This window comes from Ixodes scapularis, unplaced genomic scaffold, assembly GCF_016920785.2.
Source record: "Ixodes scapularis isolate PalLabHiFi unplaced genomic scaffold, ASM1692078v2 PGA_scaffold9__187_contigs__length_104089568, whole genome shotgun sequence".
Lineage (NCBI taxonomy): Eukaryota > Metazoa > Arthropoda > Arachnida > Ixodida > Ixodidae > Ixodes > Ixodes scapularis.
The window spans coordinates 85364717-85389183 of record NW_024609884.1 but is presented as its reverse complement, the minus strand read 5'-3'; the positions used below and the strand labels follow the sequence as shown (position 1 = coordinate 85389183).

The 24467-nt window shown below is 43.5% G+C and overlaps 1 pseudogene; it reads right to left on the bottom strand.

Annotated features, from left to right (window-relative positions):
- Positions 1 to 24467, bottom strand: part of LOC121832930 — a 64666-nt pseudogene that overhangs the window by 23928 nt on the left and 16271 nt on the right.

The following is a 24467-nucleotide window of genomic DNA, read 5'->3' as shown; positions in this document are numbered from 1 at the left end:
TCGAATCCAAAAATAGACTGATCATCTTCCTTTCCAGAATGTCTTTTTTTACTTTATCGTTATCCGCTCAAGTCTAAATGGTTCCAGACGCGTGACCAAATGCTGCGCACGAATCGGACGTGACGCGAGCACTCCGTCTCTTCTCGACATGCGCTCGGTTATTTCTCGGCAGATATCCGATTTGGAGTTCAGAATACTATTATACTAATTGCACATCCGAAAAAATACTATAGTCAGATACAAGTTAATGCTTCAGAAGCTCCGTTCCCAGCGCGAGTTTTCCGCGTGTACGAGTATGTACATCTTCAATAATCTATAGCAGGAGCGCACACAGTCTAAAAGTTGACGGCCAGTTTAATTTCCCCGTTGTGCACTCGAAGAGACAATGGAATCTACGAGGAGACCTAGTGAGAATCTCGAAGGAACCTTTGACCTACAAAAGTTAGTAGTACTTACTACGTATAAGTTAGTAACTACTTCTCCGAAGAATCAGAAAACGGTAAATATCTTCCTTAGAAACTATTGAAAATAAACTATAATACAAATACCAATTGTATAGCAGTATTGAAAAACTGTGAATAAAATCTCTCAAAGTTGAGAGGTTGTTGAAGTTGTTTAGCTGCTTTAGATTTCTTTTCGGGGTGTGCCCTTTGCTTTTTATAGGCATAGCTCAATCATAAAAGTAGAAATCCCTGTCACCCTTGATAAGTAAACTACGTGTTGCAGAAATCTGGAACCCTACTTCAATATGATGCTAGGGATGGCGATCGAATGTGCAAGTATGCGGACATGACATTACTCAGATAAAAAAAAAATAACTGTGCTTTCTTTTTTTCTTTTTCTTTTTTTTTTTTTTTTTTTTTTTTTGTTAGAACCGGGCAGGGCGCGAGGAAGAAAGTAAACAATATTGGCTTTCGGATTTACTAGCTGATTTTCACTGAAATAATGCCACGTTGCAAACAGTACCGTTACTTGGATCAAAGGAAATTTTAGTTATAATCTTCTATATTTGATCCAGTCAACGTTATGTTCCGAAACTAATTGTAGTTAAAGAATGAAAAAAAAAAAAAAAACTAAAAGCATCAGTCACTAACTAATTTGGTGGCACAAGGAGGTAATGTTTTTTTGCCCCATTTACTTTACTTTTTTCCGTTGATTTTTTTTTCTGCGTGGGGACAGAGATGCATGTGTAGTGAGCGACAGATTTTCTGGAACACTACATTAAAAATGACAGTTTAAACATTCAATTAAGAATGCCAAATTTCCGTAAGAAAGCATAAAATAAATCAAAAAGCAACATCAGAAAATACTAGTCACGATATCAATACTGTGATCCTACAAGAAATTTCAATAACGAATATACTTATATATATATCCGACTGAAGAAGAATCTGCCATCACAGAAACGTTTCCACTACTTCGAAGAATCGTCAGCGAAAGTAAAAGTTTTCTTTTTGGGATGCGAACACTTATCATAACAGGTTATCTAAGGGTAGAAAAAGGGGCCACTCTATGTAAATAAACTGTAGTCGCACCTTGTCTTCCGACGTAACAAAGAAGACGACGATGTGAAATCACAGTATCTGTTACCACATTCACTAAAAGTTCTAAACAAACTGTTTTATGGGTATTTCTTCTTAATTAGAAATATGGCATATGCTTATAATTTAACTTTTTTTTATTTGTTTCGAAACAAAAATACGATCATTTTAGAATTCGAGCGAAATTCTTTTTAACTTGATGTCAGAAAATATTTAAACTAACGAACGAAGAAAGTGAGACTGGGAAAAACGTAAAGCAGTAACGAGTAAATATGCACTAAACTACTGGGAATAAAGTGAGCCTATACAAAAGGAACAACCATACACCGCCGCACCGGTACGCGTACACACGCGCTGACACACGTTGTGGAACACCCGCTTTTATGCAGCTGATCACGACACACCAACAGAATAAGACGTACCAGAAATTCCCAACCACGTATGCTCAACACTGTTCAGACGCGCGGAAGGCTCGCTACGAGACTCTGTTCCAGACCAAGTGCGGCCGCAGATTGCGCTACAACTTGTTTGGGCCAATCAAAAAGAGCCAAAAGCGTATCTCCACGGCCTTCTTTCTGCTATGACCGGTTCAACCGATCACGCACAGAGAAAAGATGGCGGCGCATTCAGCGTGCGTGATTGGTTCAGCCGGTCATAGCGCAAAGACAACGAGCGCCACGACGACTATACAGTCGTACTGCACTTGCTCTCACCCACAGCGAGGCACGAAACGCCCATCGAAGCTGGTTCGCTTCCCGTCGTCTCAACAAACACACAATTTTTAGAGTATCATCGCTTCGTGATCTCGGAGTGTACTTGGACACTACTCTATCGTTTGGCTGCCTTATCGCCCATACTGCCTGTTCTGCACTTAGATTACTCGGAATGATTACTCGATTAACCAGAAAGTTTGCGAACTATGCTTGTTTCCTTCGTTTATTTTGTTCTATTATCAAATCGAGACTAGACTTTGGCTCTGCGGTGTGGAATTCACTGACACTACGTGATGCAGCTAAAATAGAGTCAGTTCAGAGACGCCTTGTGCGCATAATTTATGACAAATACCTTGGCCGAAGGCATTTTTACAACTATAAACTCCTGCTCGACAAATTTGGCCTACAGTGTATATCCCTCAGAAGATTATCGGGCGATGTTGCCTTCTTGTATAAAATAGTTCACGGGGACATTGACTGAACACTTTCGTTCATTAAAATCATCTGTTGAGCTACTTGGCTAAACATAATGAGAAAATTAGCGCAATTACGAGGAAGGAAGAACGTTAGGACAGGAAAGAGCGCTACTTACAACTGGCTTTAATTATAAGGTGAAAAAAGAAGAAAAGAGAAAAAGAAAAAGAAAACAAAACCCGGAGAGGGGAACAAAGTACTGACAAAAAAGAAGTGATACAGAGAGCGAAAATAATTAAGGTGAAAATACAAATTAAAATTAAAATTAAAATTAAAAGCTCTTTCCTGTCCTAACGTTCTTCCTTCCTTGTATTTGCGCTAATTTTCTCATTACACTTTCGTTCACACTGAGTCTTAACGTACCGACTCGCTCAAATACGAAAGCTCTCACTTTTTATCCCCACAATCAACACATGATATCACCAACAACAAGAATGCCAACAAGTGTAAACAATCTTGGGCATGAAAATTTTGATATTTTTGAAAGTTACGTAAATCTCAGTAGACAATTAGATGAGATTATTTTCCGTCGCTAAAAATGTACTGTCGTGTTTTGTTGCATGCTAGTTTTATCAGTCGGGCATGTTTTATAGCCGTGCAACTTTTTCCTTGTGCCACATTGTAGACCTTTGTTGGTTGTTCAGTGGCACAAATAAAGGAATTATGATGATGATTATGATGATGACAACACAATTACTTTAAGTATGATAATTAAAGAGTCAGTTCTCCTTTCCACTTTTCTCTTACGATCCTTTTCCTAACGTCACGACAGATTCTTTTGTTTTGTGGTTGTATTAACGTGGTGCGCGTGAGCGGGCTAACCTCTCCTCTGTTCCCCTTCACGTCAAGAAAAGGATGAGCCAAGGAGCTAAGTAGCGACGAAACGGCTTGTGCTGTGATGCCCCTCCGACGATCACCTCTCAGCCAGCGCGCTCAAAAAACAACGATTTCAAGCGGGAAAAAGAAAAAAAAAATATATATATATATACAGGATGTCATAAAAGAAACTTTACACGGTCTTTTTTACCGCAAAAATAAACTAGGCATTGCCGAACGCTCATTCTCCGCCCAAAGGTAGAACTAGAGGTCACAACCAGACGCCAAAGTTTCAGCCCGATCCGATAACTTAATCAAAAGTTATAAGTGATTGTCTGAAAATTTCAGTGGGAAAATGGCGGCCGACGGAGTTTTCGGACACATGGGGCTCTATGGCACCAGAAACCGAAAACGGTCAAAAATGGGCTCCATTTTCCCATTGAAATTTTCAGAAAATCACATATAACTTTTGATTAAGTTATCGGATCGGGCTGAAACTTTGGCATCTGGTTGTGACCTCTAGCTCTACCTTTGGGCGGAGAATGAGTGTTCGGCGATGCCTAGTTTATTTTTGCGGTAAAAAATACCGTGTAATTTTTTCTTTTGTTACACCTTGTATATATATATATATATATATATATATGGGTGATTTCATCTCAACTCAGGCACGGATTTTGGGTCGAATTTTTAATTTTTGTCAAAAACGTGCATGTTCTCTGGCAATTCCTATAATAAAAAAGACGCAAACAGCGAGTTCGTCGGATTTTTTGTGCTCAAGTTATGGACCGTTGAAGCTGCCAAGGTGAAAACACGTTTTTCCAGCTTATCGGGGGTGCCATAGTTCACTCCATCCCTTTTCCCTATTTTGTACGCTACATCGAAATAACTTTTTGGAAACACACTCGAGATATGCTTTTTTATGCTAATTAAGCGTCTAGATAATCAGATCCTTATAGTTTGTATTTTTAATTGTCAAACCGCTTTTCTGCGACGATATTTGACGAAGCTCAGTAAGCTGTGCTGTGTGACCTATTCAACATATTTTATATTCTCTACACTACCTTAAAGCTCTTATTAAACACTTTCTTTTGAGTATAATTTGAATGTTTTGCGCTAAATCAATAATGCGCAACATGTGCCTGAAAAACCAATATTTCAAAAACCTAGCAACTTTGGAGTCGATTTCCTAAAACAAAAATCACCTTTTATTTCTTTTATTTTTATTCGCGGTTAGGTAACATAGTACTCTATCAGGCACTACCAAGAGAAATTGTAATATATTGTTTGTATGGCCGCTATTAAGACTCGGATCTCGCGCTATGACCGTTTTGAAGGGGACTTCGCATAGCCGCTTTGCTGAACAGAAGTTTGGCCTATGCAAGGTTTTCAATTTAACGTTATCAGTTACCTTAATATCCAACCATAAACATTAATGACATTTGGAGTATTCCACTTGAAAAAAGTTACTTAGAAGTCCGTATCCACAAGTGCGGGTGCTGCGCTTACTTCCTCCCAATACGGGGGAATGCAGATCGTCAGAGAATTCCTCTGGGGCCTTATGCTTACGGCTTTGAGTTAGAAATACCGAACTTGATTTGTAATTGTTATATTTTCTTATGTCGAACAGATATGCAGTGCATATACCTATGTACGATTTAGTATCCGAGGCTTAGGAAGTACGGTTTATTTTGTGCACATACGGACACTTTCGTAAGATAACGAGCATTTCGTAGCGTGTAAGGCTTCAAATATATTAGTCATGTGTTTAGGTTTCATTTCTATTTTCAGTGATTCATGCCGGGTTACTTAGACTTTTTCCTCATGACTTAGGTTTGTCCGGGAGTCTAGATGTTGCGTATCTTCTCCGTCAATCCATTGGGCAAAGCTCACACACCTTGCAAATCCCCCCAGTGCCAAGTGAATAAATATAGTTAGGAGAAATATTGTTGCTTCACTGGCTTTTACGCTCAGATATCGAGGTAAGTACTAACATTAAATAGAAAACCTTACATAAGTCAAAATTCTGCTTAGCTGAACGTCTATGCGAAGTCCCGTTCAAATCTCTCTTAGCGCGAGATTCGAGTCCTAATAGCGTCCATACAAACAACATACTACACTTTCTGTTGGTAGTTCCTGACATACTACTATATTACCTAACGGTGAATAAAAAAAAATAAGTTTTTTTTTAATCGACTTTAATCTTGCAAGTTTTTCTAAATATTCGGTTTTTTGTTTCAGGCAAATGTTCCGCGTTATATATTTAGCGCAAAATATTCATACTATACTCAAAAGAAAGAACTTAATTGGGGCTTTACGGTGATGTAAAGATCATAAAAATATATTGATTAGGTCACACAGCACAGGTTGCTGAACTTCGTCAAATATTGTAGCAGAGAGGCGGTTTGACAATTAAAAAAAAAAAAAAAAAAAAAAACATTAAAGGTCTTATGACCTAGACGGTTAATTAGCATAACTCGCCCTTTTAATTTTTTTATTAAAGGAATTTAGAGGTAGCTACTAAAATTTCATAGGCGTAAATTACAAATTAGTGTATTTTTGTGCGTCACCAATTGTATTACTGGGCGACAAGTGAACAAAAATCAAAATGTAAGCTTTTATAGCCGCCATACGAACAAAATATTAAATTTTCTCTTTATTTTAGTTTATAATGCACTGCAATAAGTAGCTAGAGAAAGTCATTAAGCCAAATAAAAAGTAGGCTTTTTAGAAAATCAACCTCCAATTAGCAAACTTTTGTAAATAGTCCTTACTTTAAGAGAAAATACTGCCCTTTCTCTTGTAGACAGAACATAAAATTTTGTTATCATTAGAAGGAGTATACTCTAAGCGTTCTGAAAATACCAAATATGTTAAAGGGATACTGAACCAAAGATTTTAGTGTCCATAATTTAGTGGCGCACGTTCTCTCCACGAGCCAGCAGCCGCCGGTGTGCGCGAGCACACGCAACAAAAATGACGTAAAAGACTTCCATTCGCGGTTAAGATGACAGTGAAATGTATGGGCTTCGGGCCAAAGGAGAATAAAGACAAGTTTTTCATCTACACAGTGGTGTCTGGTGTAAAAGGTAAGCGATTAAGTGGTCTAAGAAGCACGTAGCTTTCACTTGTAGAGATGAAAGGCCTGTATTTATTCTCCTCTGGCCCGAAGCCCATGCATTTCACTGTCCTTTTAAGCGCGAATGGAGGTCTTTGACGTCATTTTCGTTGCGTGTGCTCGCGCACACCGGCGGCTGCTGGCTCGTGGAAAGAACGTGCGCCACTTATTATGGACACTGAATAGACTACTTCCATAAAGCCCTGCATGCAACACGGCGCGTGTTGCACTCTGGGAACTAGTTGGCCAGGGAGGAGGGTGGCATGGTTTCGGTTTCGATCGGCACGTCGACAGGAGATTATACAGAGAGCGTGGACTATTAACGGTCGTTATCTCATGTTTTCTTGTCCCGAGAGCGTCATTTGTGGCCTCTAAACTAACCTAAATGGCCAGACCTCGAAGCTTTAGCACAAGCCCGAGACGTATAGCTTGTCTTAACACATGCGTGCGTGTTGTATTTTTGTACTTGAGCCTTTCTGTTAGCGTTCCAATCAAGGTATGTGGACTAGCCAGTGCTCAGAATTTCGACGCTGCGAAGCTCGGGGATCTTGCTTGTGTACAAATCAACAAGCTGTAGCAACCAATGAGTATGCATACATCGAGCTCGCGCCTTTACACTGGTGTTGTTGATCAGAAAGTTTGTTTGTTTCGCGCGTCCATAGACGAAATATTACTTTTTGCAATTACTGTTTTTCTTAATACGCCAGAGTACGCGAGGTAAAACTCGGAGGCGCCCTTGAAAAGCTCAATTTTAACTCACTTCTTATCTCTTATCTGTAAAAAAAAAAAAAAAAAAAAAAAAAAAAAAATTGGGTTGTGTGTGTGTTTATACAGCCTAGAACTTGGTCTGCCTCACAGGGGCGACGAGTCTCCCAGCTGTAGATGAGAAATTTAGCCAGTGCGGTACAGCCGCTAGCCTGGGGTCTTTAACGTGCGTCACGCAGTAGTGATACACGACCGCACGCCGGTACGATGCTCATCCAGATCGAAACGGGCAGGGGTGGGGCTCGAACCCAGGATCCCTGGGTTCTGCAGCGCGAGCTTTCACTCCACGTGCTCCGAGCTGGTGTTCTCTTATCTGTACTGACTCGCAGCACTGCACGAAGCGAAGTCCCCACCCGCTTGCATTCCACTAATATTCAACATCGCGTATGCGCATAAAGTTATCCTGCCCAATCATATAGGCACATTCGCACATACAGACCGTTTTAAGAAAACAAAGGTCGAGCACTTGTGTGAAGAATGTTGCACCGTTCGCCGGAAGTGCGCCAGACGGGCATGAACCAAACGAACGAAACTGTTCAAAGCGCGGTTGACGGTTGCTAATGGCCATAATAATTATTATGCGTTTGCTTTCTTCCTGCCTGAGTATGCCGAGATAATTTCAGACACACCGTTCAGGCACAGATCTTGGACGTCAGTAATGCTCGCCCAAAAAGGCTTAGCGAGGAGTAGGACACGCTTGTTAGGGCCTCCGTCGTAGCTAGCCGATCTCAGCGTTTGCGAAAACTTAATCTTCCATCAGCATAAAATTTGAGTGGGAGATATATGATGACACGAGGAAGACATCATAGTAACTTATGTGCAGTAGTGAGGTCGAATATATTGCGTTTCCTTAAAATTTCATCCGTCAACGCTGGACTCAACTTTGATTCTCCTGTGAAAATGCGGCTTGCTTTTCGCTAAATGAAGTAACAAGAAGCGGACGTTTGGCAAACAAATCACGTGTAAGGCTCCAGATGACCAAATTTCAGTTCTAGTTCACTGGTACTAGACGGGATCATTGAGATTGAACTCAAAGATGCACTCGTGGGGTGAGGTGACTAAGCCACGTCTTACTAGGTTTGCACACGCACTTATAATATCCGGTGTTTCGGGAACCAAGAAAAGTGCCCCGGTCTTCGTTTTGTATCGCTCGAGAATGAGTGTATTGTACGTTCGTGAAAAGTCAGATAATCGAAAACGCAAGCTGCGCGTTCGGTCGCGGTGTGATAGCATGAGATGAAGTTGCTCGGTCGAAACCGAAACTGAGTGGCCGACTAGTTCCCAGAGTGCACTGCGTGGTATTTCGCTGCGATGGGGCGCGTCGGTTTTGGAAGAAGTTCATCCTTTGGCTCAGTATTCCTTTAAGACACCTCATATATAGGTCACACGGAAGAGCTGGTAAACTTTGACAAATATCGTCCAAAAACGTCATATTGGCAAATTTTCTAAAATATATTCCATACAAATAATCGGGTTAAAATTATTAGTCAGAGAATAAGTGTCTTCACAGGTATCTATTAAAAAAATAAGAGGCACAAATTTTGAATTAGTGTATTTTTGCGAGTAAGTTGATTTACTGACAAAACAGCAAAACAAAATCGGACTTCAAGCTTTTATAGCTGCTATACGAACAAAATATTCTATTTTATACCTTACAAAACACTGCAATAGCTAGCTAAAGAAACAAAACTGCCAAATAAAAGGTGTTTGTTTTAAAATTGACCTCGAATTTGCAAACATTTTGAAATAGTCCTTGCTTTACGAGAATACACTTCCCTTTCTCTTTCACACAAAACATTAAATTTGTTATCAATAGAAAGAGCTGGTCAAACTTTGAAAATATTTAAGACCAAAGTGAAGATAAATAATCACAATAAAATTATTGACCATAAATAATCCCTATTCTGAGGGTGGCCGAAAAGGTTACATTGCACTATACAGGAAAAGGCAAAAAGGAGAAAGGAGTTAAACATGACACGCCCGACAGGAGAGAGAAAGGTCAGTTTGTGCCTCGGCTGCTTGAAATTGCATAACTCAAGAACTAAAATTATCCCGAACTTGCGGTTTACACTCCCTGTCACAAAAGAGTTCCCCCCCAAAAAATATTTTTTCGTCAAATTAAAAATTTGACTCCAAACCCATGCCTGAGTTGAGATGAAACACCCCGTAAGGCCATAACTATAGATATATACACAGGTTTTTTTTTTTTATCTTTACAGATATGTTTTTAAAAAGTCGTGAAAGTTATACTTATGCGCTTTGTGCACGTGAGTTATACGGCCAGTGGGACATTGTATAGCGGGCTAATCGTAACGATCAATCGGCTAATTAATTAAAAATTGTTAATTATCTTTTTAATTACTAAAGATAGACATATGGTTTCAATTATACTCTGTTTCACCTTATGATGTACCGCAGAAAAGGCTACAAGCGCGAGCTCCTTGCTCTAGGGCACATCAAGGCGGCACAAGCTCTCCCAACGCTATTAGCTCGCGCTTCTAGCCTTGTCTGCGGTACAACGTAAAGTGAAACGGAGTATAGAAACTTTCTGAGCGTCGTCGAAAACCACTAAATCAGTGATATTCGGAAAGACTTTGAGCGCATGAGAAGCGTAGCAGTGCACTAAAGTTACCTCTCGTGGAGCAGGTACAAGGCTGGGGCTAGATAAGAGACGGAAAAATCGCGCGGGCGCCTTGCCGCATCCGCCAGCCTTGTACCTGCTCCACGAGCGGTAACTTTAGTGCACTACTACGTTTTTCACGCGCTCAAAGTATTTCTGATAATTACTGATTTAGTGGTTTTCGATGACGCTCAGCGAGTTTCTAATTGGAACCATATGTCTATTTTCATTAATTAAAAAGTTAATTACCGAATTCTAATTAATTAGTCGAGTGATCGTTACGATTAGCCTCCTATACTATGTCCCCCTGGCCGTATAACTCACAAGCACAAACCGCATAAGTGTAACTTTCACGGCTTTTTTAAACAAATCTGTAAAGCTTAAAAAAACACCCTATATATATACTATATATGTCTATATTGTTTTGCGGAAGATTTGCGTAGGGGTGTATTCAGAGGCTTAAACAAACTAAGGGGAGTGGGTAGGGAAATCACATGAAGAATTGAAAGGACTAAATGTGACTTATCAATCCGACGTAAGGGGAGTGGGTAGGGAAATCACATGAAGAATTGAAAGGACTAAATGTGACTTATCAATCCGACGTGTGTACGGGAGAGATACATGAAAACAAAGATCCTAGTCCCCTCAGGGGGACAGCCGAAGGGGAGTGTCGTTCTCAACTTCTTCCCCAAGCTTCAACCAGCACCATATTTTGTTTAAACTTAACAATTTTTGTATGCAATATAAAATCAAGGGAGGATTACTGTTAACAAATGTCAAAAATATAATTATCGAATTAACACTCCCAAGTGGTGGACAGGGAGTCCCTCAGGCATAAAAAGAAAAAGGGGGAGGGGGTTAGGTAGTTTTAAAAACATACTGCGTTGTAAAGGTTGCTCGGCCCCGCATCTACCGCACACACCAGAAAGCGTGGTGCAGGAAACCACTTTGTTTGCAAAAACACTCTCGCCAGAAAGCGGGTCTTCGTGGTGCCAGACGTTCCCGCCGTTCGTCACGACGCTCCACCTAACAAGGATAATTTGTGTCTCTCAAATACATGGCTTGCACCGAGCACGGACCTTCTGCAGCGTGCATTTTGCACTATTGGCGTTGAAGATGCTCCTAAGCAAATGATTCGAGGCCTATACATTCCAGATGTTAGCGCGGCGTGAAGCAGGAATTGGACGCAAGAGCTGCGTAAGCGTTCATTTCTAACTCGGTCCCAGTCAATCTTTTAGTAGCACTCACTCGGCTTCAAAGCCACTTGATGTATCAAACCACATAGACGCCTCTATCAAGGCGTCTATGTGGGTTGGCGCTTCGTTTCGACTGGCTGCACTTGTTTCGCCATCGACACTCAAAAAGATTGAAAAATAATTGTCGTGAAGTGCACATTCTCGTTTACCGTTGACCTTTAAGTGACGGAGCCCTATTAAATGCTGCAGACCTCAGGTTCATTGCCGCCATTAGTATAGTAAAAGATAAACTGCCACTTGAGTCACCAGATGGCACTGAATTCCGGAAAGGGTCTATTGCTGACCTCTTGTCTTTCCCATATGCCGAGCCACTAAAGCGGGCGTTGACGAACCCCCACAAAGACATGCTGTAGAGAAGGAGACAGTAGAACCTAAAATGGCAATAACCTGCCATGATGTGGTAATGATGAAGTGAAGTAAATGTAATAAGACGAACACAAAAACTGAAAGTCAGTTATGGGCCTCATGGCGGCTCCCATGCACAGCTGCTGCGAGGCGTCTATAGTGTTACATATATTTTGCACAGCATAGCGTCGTCGTCCTCTATGGCATGCGTCCTCTATGGCATGCTAATGTGCAGGCTTCTCGAAATTGAATCTTTTATAGTAAAAACTTTTTTCTTTTTTTTTTTTATCTTGGGGTGAAGGGATATGGGAAGCCGCGGATCCCAATGTATCCTGACTATTGGAAATGCCATAAAAATCACCACATGGCGATTCGCAATATCTTTTTGTGGTAAATGCAGTCAAATGTGTCAACATATACGGGAGCGCTAGCGCGAGCGCACCTTGAGAAGCGATCAAAGCTGCGCAGATCAAAGCTGTGCGAGACGCCGAGAATCTGAGACGAAGAGGACGAAGGCGCAACAAGCGCGAGCGCGAGATCGCGTGTACCGCGGGCCCAGTGTCGCATTCGGAACGAGGGCAATCGCAGGGGTCGGACGCAGGTTCGGGCCCGCTGGAAGCTCGCGGACCGGCTAGCAGTCCCGAAGAGGAGGCTGCGACGTCCTTGGCGCGCCTTGCCGACATCCAAGGGGATTCCGCGTTCAATTCGGCGCCCGACGTCGCCTGCCCGCGAGGTTCCGGCCCGCTTGCAAGCAGCAGCCAGTCCGTAAGTAGACCGAGGTCGTATGCCAAGACCGCCTAGGCCTTGGCATGATAGGCAGGCCCGAGTCTAGTTTATTTGATTCAGACGGCTTTCTCGGTGTCAATGGAGGATCTTCCGAATTTCCGGTTGGAGAGCGCGCAGGGCCTGATGTTCGGCGTTCGAACGCCAGGCCTTGCGCGAGAAGCAGACGACGCTCTTGTTCTTTCTGATTGAAGGGAGACAGTAGGGAGAGAGAAAGGCCTTTGCACCTACCCAATGATCCACTCAAACAGAGCTCGGCGCTCTGACATCGCCGCTGCTCCTCTCCCTCAGTTTATCCCCGCGGAGCATTCCATTCGTGAATATAGTTTGCTTGAACCACGAACAAGAAACTGGCGTCCAATGAATTCAATCTATAGGAAGTGTTTACTTGACGCCATATTTGAGTGTGCTGTTCACAGTGATAAAGTAATTTTCTATGTTACGCCGGATAAAGTAAGTGGATTTTATTTTTGTTTGTGCGTGAAAGAGTTTAACAGTTTCAAACGTCATGTCGCATGTCTCGAGACCGACCGTCGTGGTTCCCATGTATTCTTGCAGAGGTCCTTCGACTGTCCCCGGTTTTGAAAGCGAGACCGCTGTAACTAGGCCCAGACGTGCGACAGAGAGGAAGTCCACGCCGGGCGGACTGAATTCTTCCTCATGGAAACCGCATCTACCAGCGGGGTAAGCGAGGTCGCCTCCATGGCGTTCCCCTCCCGAGCCCGGGGACGCAAGAGGAACAGGGCTTCGGCGACTCCGGCGAAGCGAAGAACGTCGAGGCGCTCCAGGAGCCGCCTGTCATCGCGCTCGGGGACCAGAGGTGCCAGCGCCACGACTAGGAGGTCCAGGACAAGGACGGCGGCGGCAGGGAAGAGCAAGAGGCGAAGGTCTAGGCGCAGCAAGTCCACAACTGGTCGGTCATCCCCAGCGAAGAACAGGGAAGTCAGGGCGAGCAAGAAACCTGCTGCGAAAAGGAGGTCCAGAAAGCGCAACGGGGCTGGGGAGTCTGGCGTGAAAAAATCCGCTTTGAAGAGAGCGTCGCGCAAGAAGTAACTGTTCCGCTTTTGCAGGCTCCTGAAGATTGGAATAAAGGCAAAATTCAACCAACTCAGAGGGGTTTTCCTGGTGTCTATGCAGCTCTTCTAGGGACAGAAATGCTCGAAATTAAGGGGTATTCACTCGCTCGTCACTCAAGGGGCAGATTTCGCTACACAAACTTGAATTTCAGGAATGCACGAGAGTACTCATTCTTTTGGAGGTTAATTATCAAGACGTAATGAAGGTTGTATGGCCCTTGGATTTTTTCCTTGAACGCGTGGAGATTTTAATAAAATTCAGAAATATGACCGTTTTGATTGTACGTAGCGCGTTACAAGTAATGGATTACTTGTAATCGATTACATTTTACTGTAATTTTGTAACGCTTTAATTACTTTCTTTAATGTGTAACGATCCTTGTAATTGAATTACTTTGGTCTAATCGATTACAAAATTCCCCATTACAATTTTTCTCAATTTTTTTTTTTTTTTTTGGGGGGGGGGGGGGGGGGGCGGGGGAAGGGGGGAGGGAGGGGTTAGCGGTTAGATGTGCTGGAGTCACTCAGCTCTGGGCCAACGTTACTGGAGCAAGCTCAGTTTCACAGTTCCGCCTGAGACGTGGCCTCAGTGGCGGTCATGAGAAGTAGCAGCACTGCAGTCGAGACTTGCTTCCGGATTGTCTAGCCCGCCAAGTTTGAATAGCAGTACGTGAGCTTGGGCGAGTTTTTGATTCATACTAACACTTCACAGCGCAAGGAAAGACAGACGCACACAAAAATAAATTTCGAACACTCAAAGAAAGAACACTCACAATGCGCTGACTGATCTCTGTGGTGTAGTACACTTCATCTGCATCATCTTTTTTTTTTTTTTTGCTATTATACAAATGGAACTAAAAAAAAAGAAGAAAAGAAAAAGAAAAGGAAGCTCTCAACGCGGTGGTAGTAGACGACGCGCGAGACAGGGAAGCAAGATCCGACTGCAGCGCCGCTAGTTCTTGTGACCGCCACATGGGCCACTCGCCTCTGCAGGCGAGAATAGGGAGCTGCAAAACTGAGCTTGCTCTAGTAACGTGTTTTTTTTTTTTTTTTGTGTGTGTTTTTTTTTTTTTTTTTTTTTTCGAAATCACTAAGCACGGAACCTCGAGGATCAGTCGATTTTTTCACTATGCTTCGTTTCCTGGGTACATTATTATTATTATTTTTTGACAGCGGAGACTACGTTTGGGTGTAAAATATTACCTTATCCAGCCTCTTGTGATTAATGTAAATAAACAACGCTCTTTTTATTTTATTATTTTTTTTTCACAATAGGGATTGGGTGTGTTGGCGTCACTCACTCAGCTTGAAACAAAAACGGTGAAGACTTTTTTTTTTTTTTTTTTGGAACAATTGAGCGCGAGATTCCAAGCATAATGCTACCGTAATAAAAAAAGTTGAAAGTAACGTACGAAGTAATCGATTACTTTAGAGTAATTTTCGATCACTTTTTGGAGCCTGTAATTGTAATTGTAATCGGTTACTTTTTTCAGTCAAGTAGTTGTAATTGTAATCGGTTACTTTTTTTTCAGTAACGTGTACAAGTCTGGTTTTGACTAATATGAGCGCGTTTTGAGACATTTTTGAAAGTAAAATTTTTAGAAGACAAGCGTGATAAAACGCTTGGCATTACGCAATGCAAAGCATCATGTTTGCATTGCGTAATGCCACAGCGCAGACTTAATTTTGAGGTCTAAACCAATGTTTCGCTTCATCATTCGCTGAGATGATTTCGTATATCGCAGAGATAGGCTCTTCGAGTGTTTTGCGGGTAAGTAGACGATCAAGCATCTCTTATACCCCTGTTACATGGGCACCCTTAACCGTGGTTAACCTTTAACTGCTTTTACGTGGCACCACAGTTACCGCACTATACTCTCGGACAGCTATTCCAGAAGAAGTGAAAAGCGCGCGTGCACTGATTCGATGGGCCCTCAAGATGCTCAAGCGCACGTTCGCCGATAGCTTTGACTGCATAGCCGCAGAGTGTTGTCCGCAAGCATTGTGCGCTAACTGTGGCTTAGCTTAACTGTAGTTAAGTGCGCCCGTGTAACAAGGGTATTAGAGTGTAGGGGTGCCTCTAATCTTAATCTTAAGACCATGAAGAGAAACCTTAATATTGTTGTATTTGCGCATTTGTGTAAATAAACTCGCCCTGTTAATTTCACTTTAAACGTGTCAAACGAGATGGCGACACTAGTACTACACTTCGTTTCAGCTTCGGTCCCAGCGCGGCCTATAGGTTATGAGCCGAAGGGCCAATTAAACAGCGCAAAAAGCGCAGCGTCGTGGCGTGCTCTCTGCGCTTTATAGAACTAGCCGGCAGAGGAGCACGCACAGAGAAACGGCGAATACCGGCTGGTCCTACCAACTGCAGAGAGGACGCCATGACGTTGTGCCTCTTTTGCTGTATGATTGGCCCTTCGGCTCATAACATCGGCCGCGCTCGGACCGAAGCTGAAATGAAGTATAAATGCCTCAAACCGGGGATTATCTTGCTGTTGTTTTCCTCTAGAGCTCGAATTCGACCGCGATGGCTGGTGGCTCGGGGATCGGTAGCACGTGTAGATAAAGCTCGCGCTGCAAAGCTGCTGCAAAGATCGCGGATTTAAAACTGAACCGAAACATGCCTGTCTGTTTCAGGGTGAAGACATCGTTTGTTTCACTGAGTGAACCAGCGAAGGCGTGACACGCTATCACTCTAAAAAAAAAGCCCCTGCGTCTATATTTTGCGGCACAACACTCGGAGAGCCAATCACGGAGGCAGCTCAGCGCATGACGATGGCGAAATATATGTTTAGACGAAAGAACGCAGTCTGGGTTGTGACGTTAAGCAATGCAAGCGTGACGATTTGTATTACTTAATGTCACAACTCAGACTGAGTTTTTTGGTCTGAACATATGTTTCGGCATCGTCATTCGCTGAGCTGCCTCCGTAAGTTGCGGTGATTGGCTTTCCGAGTGTTGTGCGGGAAAGATAGACGCACGGGTTTTTTTAGAGTGTAGCGCGCTCAGTGCGGGACTTGTGCGGTAAAGTGGCGTCTATTCATCAGCCAAGGCTACGCACTCGAGCTGAGTCGTACAGGTTTGCTCAACGTTTCTAGATAAAAGTCAGTTGAGAAGTTTCCCAAAACACCTGGTGCCTTTTCGTGGCGCGTGCGCTCGGTGCCGCTCGCTTATCAACCTGCCCAATAGACAGAAGCTGCGGAATCGGTGGTACATTGGATGCAGATGACCTGCGGTGGAAAGGAATCCCATCGGGGTCCTTATGGTAAACATAGATTTTGAGCTAAAGTCGCCACTAAAAAGAGCGTCCTTCGAAAATTGTCCTTTTTCGCTGTCCATGGAGGTGTTTGCGCCGGTGGCGCTGGAACGCTATCCGCCCGCATAGAGGTATTCTAATGTAGATGCCGAAATGGCGCTACACACCAACCAGGGTGTAAGATAGACAGGTGGGGAAACGAGAGCCAAACGAGCGACCGGATTGTGTCCCCCTCGGGTTTCTCTTTTTCTGTAGCGCCATCTATGTGGAGCACCGCAAACTCTCACTCCGGGTGGGCGACCGGTGGCGACAGGTTAACCTGATGGAGATGATTTCTCGTGGATTTTCAATGAAGGAATGTTGTGCTCTCGGTTTATTTTGCGCACTCTCCCATAAAGTTCTATGCAAATTCGATTCCAATTTTTTTCCTCTCGCCGCAGCGCCATCTGTCGCAAATCGGGGGTACCCGCAAGCAGACGAGTACACAATCCGGTCACGGCGCTGCGGTAGGGCTCTATGGGCCGTTTCCCCACCTGTCTATCTTACACCCTGACACCAACTCATGTTTACAAACAAACCGGAGCGCCCCTAGCGGACGCCACCGGCGCAGCGCATGCGTGATGGGGGTGTGGGCAAGAAGCTCGCCGTCGCCCATAAACAAACCATTGGAATACGATGTTGTCGGCGTCGGTGTGAGTCCCACTGCCCTTTTTCGAGTTCGAATTGTTGATTCTACGTCTTCCTGGTGATGTCTGACTACTTGAGCGGCGTCAGCGAAATTACCGAGGCTCGTTAGACACAAAACTTCGCGTGAATAATGTAACATGTGGCGATTCATTCCGCGTGGACACCGCAGTATGTACGCTGAAGCCTGATTCGCATGATGAGATTTCGCTCGCAATTTTCAGTCGCGACGCCGCTCGGGCTGCAAAAGCGTGAACCGTAGCTGAGATGGTCGACGTCGATACTGAAAATCGCAAGCAGAATTGGACCAAGTGGATTAGAGATAACAAGTCGGTGATGGTCACTGGTAACAATGATCAGCACCTGCTTGTATCTAGTGTTTACAACGAGCCTGCTTACCAACCTTCAAATTTAAGTCTATTGAGGCCTGCACTTACCTCTTATTGCAAATACCGGGCCAAGATTTGGTCTACAGGCCGGCGTCGACTAAGAGAGCAGACGACAAGCAGAAACGTTTGAAAGAGCAGACGACAGTTCGAACGATCAGGCGGCCGTTTGAACTTGAAGACGCACTGAACGTAGTCCGCAGGTGGTCCGCACAACTTGACAGTTTTTTGGCGTTCATGTTGGAACAAAACAAATAAATCTTATGACCACAACTATCCTTGAATTCCACCCAAAGTGCTTCCCGCCCAAGCAATCGTTGTCCGACGCTTTCCCTTTTCACGGCAACTGCAGATCCTCGGACGCACCGAGCACGTGAAAACTAACCTTCAAACCTTTCTCGACACTTTTGGTACGGCTCCAGTCGCGGTGTTTTGACGAGAATGCAGGTTTTTGTCTGGTTCCTTTCAAAATAACGCAGAAGTACACGTCTGGCATCGGGACTTCTGCCCACAGTCCCAGACCGGAAGTGCGACCGACGCGCCACCACCGCGACCGCAACCAGTCGGAAATTGACTTCCGGTAATGCATTTCTATGGGAAAAAGCAAGTGCATTTTCTCCCTGCGCTCGATTGAAAGAGCAAACATCACGAATAATTCGTTCGTATACACTAGGTAGATTGGAACAGTTCTCAGTCACGTAGACGAAATAATTGGTCAGTTACGGCATTTTCATTTCAAATTCATTGCATTAAAAACGGTGCTAAAACGGCAGCGTACATATATTATTTATGTGCACTTTCGGACACTGTTAGCGCGAACACGGCGTCGGCGCTTTCCAGCATGGAGGATATACGTGCCAAACGAACGAAGGACATGTGGAAAACTATGACAAACGGCTAGAACTTCGCAGTAACACTGGATCAGTAACTCCGTGCGCATGCAGGCCTGCTTTATTCTTTCTGCTCATGAATATGTGCGAATATGCTTGCTCTGCGTTCAAAACATCACTTGCACGCTCGAAATCTTTGAAGATAGGGAGAAGCCAGAGAACAGGTGCCCGCTAAATGCTGCCCGGCGGATAGGAAATAAAAAAAAGACACACCTTTCATGCCCCACAAACTTGTTTTTACGATTTGAATGTTTTTAGCCGCACGTAAAGATGCAGGACAAGGTCATTTTCATATATGTTACAGGACTTGCATATTAGCAATATATAAGCATCACCAGAATGCTGGCGAACCCTGAAAACACTCTACATTCCTTTCGATTCTCATTTTGTTTAGAATCTTCGCTCATTTTTATATGCCTCCTGGGGACAGAGGTTTGGGCATGAAATATAGCGAAGTTTAACGTCGTTCACTGGTAAAACAAAAATGTTGCAACTAAAACAGTTACACTTTTACAAAGTTAATAAAGATAATACTACTCTGTACGACCCGAATGACAGAAGTTATTACTGTCATTTTCCGGCGAAGAGACAAAATTCATGCGCGTTGTCTCATAGGAATGCACAGGAGCACCGCACAACGTAGACTGGATGCTGTCTGCTTCAATTTGCCTTTCGGAAGTCGTATAGATACTGGCGCTAGTTGGACATCTAGAGTACATTATAATAACCCTACGTCCGCCGCACCTGCTTGCGTGCAAGACCGGATTTCTAACGCCGCTTTTTCGTGAAGCTTGTCAAGTGATAGATATAAGAACGTTGAGTTTTCGCGAATTTCAAAAGACATAAAACAACGATTGTGCGGAAAATGACTGAGATGTCACCAATCAACAAGGAGGTCAAGCAAAAGCGCGTGTTTGTATAAAGGCACTCTACTCCCTGTCGTTTTTAACGCCGTTCTTTTAAGCATGCAACTTGATGGCCTGCCATAAGACTGCTTGCTTCCGCTCGCCAAGTCACCAGCCAAGTCTAACCAAGTTCCCCCCCCCCCCCCCCCCCCTGCCACGTTTCTTGCCCAGATAGCTGCTGCGCCGCGCCTTAACCAGCCAGTATCACAAGGGCTTAACCTCGAGACGGCGTCGTCGGCGCCGCGATATTGAGGGTGGTGACGCCCTTGAGAAAAAGTTAGCCAAATTTAATGATAAATTTTTCGAATCGCAAATTCGATATATTGACGCTTTCGGCGCCTACTCCGTAGGTTGAGAAGACAATATTGCAATTTACTAAAAAAAGAAGAACAAAAAAACAATAACTTTAAATATGACAGAAATAAGGGGCTGTGCAACGATTTTTGTGATTTCAGTAAGTACTTCTTAGAAACATTTCTTGATGCTTATAAACTACGAAACACGCGTTTCTTTTTTCCCACTACTCAACGGAAGTCGCGAGAAAAGAAGAGAGAAAACCGACCAGTGTTCACCCCGTCAAACCTTAGCCAGAACAAGCGGTCACGTGATCTGGTGCCAATTATAGGCCGCCAATGTTAATCATCGCCACGCGCTGGTTGACAAAGTGAAAAGCACGCGCTGGATTCCAGACATTGTTAGGGTTTAGCTATCCCGTTATCGCAGCGATGTGACCGAAGCCACTACTGTGTGCTGGTTGAGCCACTGATTGTCATGACCCTAACCAAGCGCTCACAAAATGCTCGTGTTCAATACACGAGCCACGTTCAAATCTATTCACAGAAAGGAGGGGGGGGGGGGGGGCGATGGCCAGCAGTGCGACAGGTTTTGGAAAGTAGAGGATGAAAGGCAACGTCCACTATTATCCTTGGAATTAAACCGAAACAAAAAAAAAAAAAATATGTTTGGTCAGTGGCGTTGTGTGCGAATATCCTTGGGACCCCACTAATGCCATTAACCTTGCTTTAAAAAAAAAAACAAAAAAAAACCACTCCGACTGAATATCGTTGCAAGCCCCACAGCGAATGTCAAAAAAGCTTGCCGATCTGAAAAAAAAACAAAAAAAAAACGAAAGCGTTTTAGGTTTTGCCCTATAGGGCAGCTAATTCCGATTTGTACTGGCATTCAAAATACTAGAAACTCGCAGTGTATAGCAACTGCAAATTTACAAATGATTGTCGGCATAAGTATTTCCAGTTTGTTGGCTTTTCACCACTGTTCCTATTTAGAAAAACGTTTTTAAAGGTACGAATTTAAAAGTACTTCTGTGAAATTTGTTTAAATGTGTATAGCCACATAGGCAATGCAGGTGGCTTCCGAATACATAAATATCCTTAGCTCTTTTTTTAAATTAAAACGAAAGACGATCTCACAAATTAGAAACTTAGATACACACAAATATGAAAGCGTTAAACTTAATATTAATAATTAGTGTGTGTATGTTTATACCGCCAGAACTTATACCCGTGCCACACGGGCAACTCGAATGCCATTTACAACGAATGACATTCGTCTGAACAACGAATCGGCTCGCGATGTGTCGCGCGTGGAACGCCCCACGCTCGGAGTGTCGCGCGCTGATTGGCCGATCGTTCAAATGCCATTCGTTGTAAATGGCATTCGAGTTGCCTCTGTGACACGGGTATTAGTCTGCCTCAGTGGGCGTCTGGTGCAGCTGCAAATGAGCAATGCTGGGGGTCCTTAACGTGCATTACGCAGTAGTGACACACGACCGCACGCCGGTACAATGCCCATCCAGATCGAAACGGGCAGGGGTGGGGATTGAACTCTGCGAGTCTGGATGCATGGGTTCTGCAGCGTGAGGTTTCCCTTCATGCGCTCCCTCTTAGCGAAACCAGAGTGTACTTGAAATACTTTCCACATGTATCTAACACATATTTACTACATATTAATAACATCTATGGCAGCATTCAGCATACATTCGGAATACATTTTAAGTGCATAAAGAATGCAATTTTATATACTATATTGCAAATACATTTTAAGCGAGCTATAAATATAGACGCCGTGCATTCAAATAGTATTATAAATGCACAGACAATATATATGTTTTTTTTTTAAATTTTCATATATCATACACGATGCAGCGATGCGAATATCAGCACTCTAATATTTATGTAATGAGCCGTCGCGGACTGTCGCCGCGAGGCGGCGTGAACGAGTGGGTCGGGTCGTGCCGATGACATGTTGTCGACGACACATGTTCATGAAACGTGTATCCTCGAAAAGCTGTCTATGAAACGTGTTTCTACGAAATGCCGGGAAAATAAGAACGTCAGTATTCTACCGGCTGTTGTCAGTGGATTTCAAACAGCTAATAGGCAGGCCACTGCCGGTAGAATTTCGGAAAAAAAAAATTTTTTTTTTTCTGGCGGTGGGAGAATAGGCACTGCCTGATTCAAGAGATAATTCGGAAGAGTACCCGAAGAAGAACGGTCAATCGTCGCCAAGAAGAAGGGTGCAGTGCACTAACGATGGAAAAAGCAGACTTGAAATATGTAATCCGAGATATATGTCGACGGCAGGCACTGCAGAACAACCACACAAAGAAGAGAAGGAATGGCTCCGTGAAGGTTCAACGCGATGAGGAACAAGCTGTCATTTGTCGAACCGAATACTAAACACATCACAATAATGTTTTTGGCTTCTTTGAAGAACTTTCCCGTGTTGCCGATATACGCGCACGACTTTCCGAACACCGATGGCTTTGGTAGACTTCGAAAACATTGTAGGGCAGCCAAGCAGGACGCAGCACGCACGAAACTAGGTCACTAAGAAGCAGACATGTATACGTTACCCCAAAAAGTAACTAAAAAGCGTTACTCCTTTCTGATCCTCAAAAGAAACGTGTTACTTTACCTCAAAAGTAGAGAGTTACTTTCCTCGTTACTTTGACGACCAAATACACAATTGCTTTTGTTTCATGGTTTCTTTTATTCTTTTAAGAATTCGTTACATTTAAGCACTAGCTGCTTCTCGATGTTTTCATCAGTTATGTTTCCCCGCTTCATTGAGATTGCGGAAAGCAGGTCGTCTGGTTCTCACACAGGAGTTGCGGTAACCTCAGAAAGACATCTAAATGGCTCTGAATAAAGGATAGTCGACAGACCTTAAAGCAAGCTGCCTGAGGTCTACCCACTATCCTTCATTCCTAACCAATTAGAACTCGGCGTTCTGACTTCACCACAACCCCTGCGAAAGAAGCAGACGAACCTGCAACGAAGCAGACGAATACAACTCCGGCGACGCTGAAGAGTGGTTCTACTGACGCACTCAAAGGAACGGCAGTGTTGTGGTACAGGAAAAGCTGGTGAATTTGGTATGCCCTCTCGTTTGTTCTCTCTGCTTCTAAAGGTCTAACTTGACAATAGATTCTGTGCCTTCCCGCGTTGGCAACCTCAGGGTTTACGTTCGGTCTGTACACGATTCTAGACGGGTCAACCAAAAGACTTTATCGTGTTCTCTGGGTAAAGGACATTGTCAGCTGTAGAGTTCGACTGGCGTGTTCAGCGATAAAAGTTGCTATACTGCCATATACTGTTGAGTTGTTTTCCGGGTCGCCCATCTGCCTGTGTCGCAATAAACGCATACTCGGGCTAGAAATAAAAGGAGGCTGTTTAAATGTTGAAGCACACGTATACTCCTCAAACGTTACTCCTTACTTGGCCTTAAAAGTGACTAAATACGTTACTCATTCCTTTTCTATAAAGCTAACTAAATGCGTTACTCGTTTCTTTTTTTAAAAAAGTAACTGAATACGTTACTCGTTACCGAAAAAAAGTAACGAGGTACAGAGCGCGACACTGTTAGCGTGAACAAGCGATCATTGGTTTTTCCAGTTTTTCTCTTTGAAACCAAGGGATGTCATCCATGTTACTATTGCTACGGAAAGAGCTCATTTAGTTCTATAATATAAGCGATAAAACTTCGTGCTCGCTAATACTATTTAGAAGTAAAATGTGAAAATACGCCGATGTCGTGTTCGCGCTAACAGTGTCGCGATGTGTACAAATAACTCGCTACTTGTAACGCGTTACGTACATGTCTGGCAAGCAGACATTCAGGGATTGGGAGCCGCTGCTGAGCCATTCGTCAACCTTGTACCACGTGATCCCGCTCCTGCCGTTACCCGTGGGCAGAGAGCGGAATCAAGCAATAAAAAGTCTACTGTTGATTGGTCCGGCGAGTGCGCACCTTCTACTACGCTTTCAGCTTAGGGAGAGAGAGAAAAAGGGAGGAGTAGTAGAAAAGCGGAGCTGCTTCAAGAACCGAACTGTGTGCGCTGAAAACACACCGGAGAGAGGATTATTCACTTGTATCTTATTGCATCTTCGTCCCAAAGTTGAGAGTGCAGTGGGTGCTATCTACGTGACCTTAGCCTCTAGGCAGGTGGCGTGCTCTACCCTATCGGCAGCTTGGAGAGTGTATATAAGTGACCCTAACCGAAGACACGATTGGCCTAAAACACGGATAGCGTCTACTCTGCTGTTATTACCGAGTGAACAGGACCGCTGCACAAAGACTAGTTTTTGGAGTTGCAAAAAAACTGCCCGGCCCAAAAGTAAACCAAACCGATAAGTTTGAGGATCCTCTGTTTTACGTCGTATAACACACATCATAAATTGAAATGTTAAATTTGCGTCTTTTTTTTTTAAATTTAGTTTTGGGAACTTTTGCATCTTCGTGGCATGTATAATTTCGTTGATTAAGAATTTTTACAGTTTTCGTTACATGTACACAACCCTTCCAAAAAAAAAT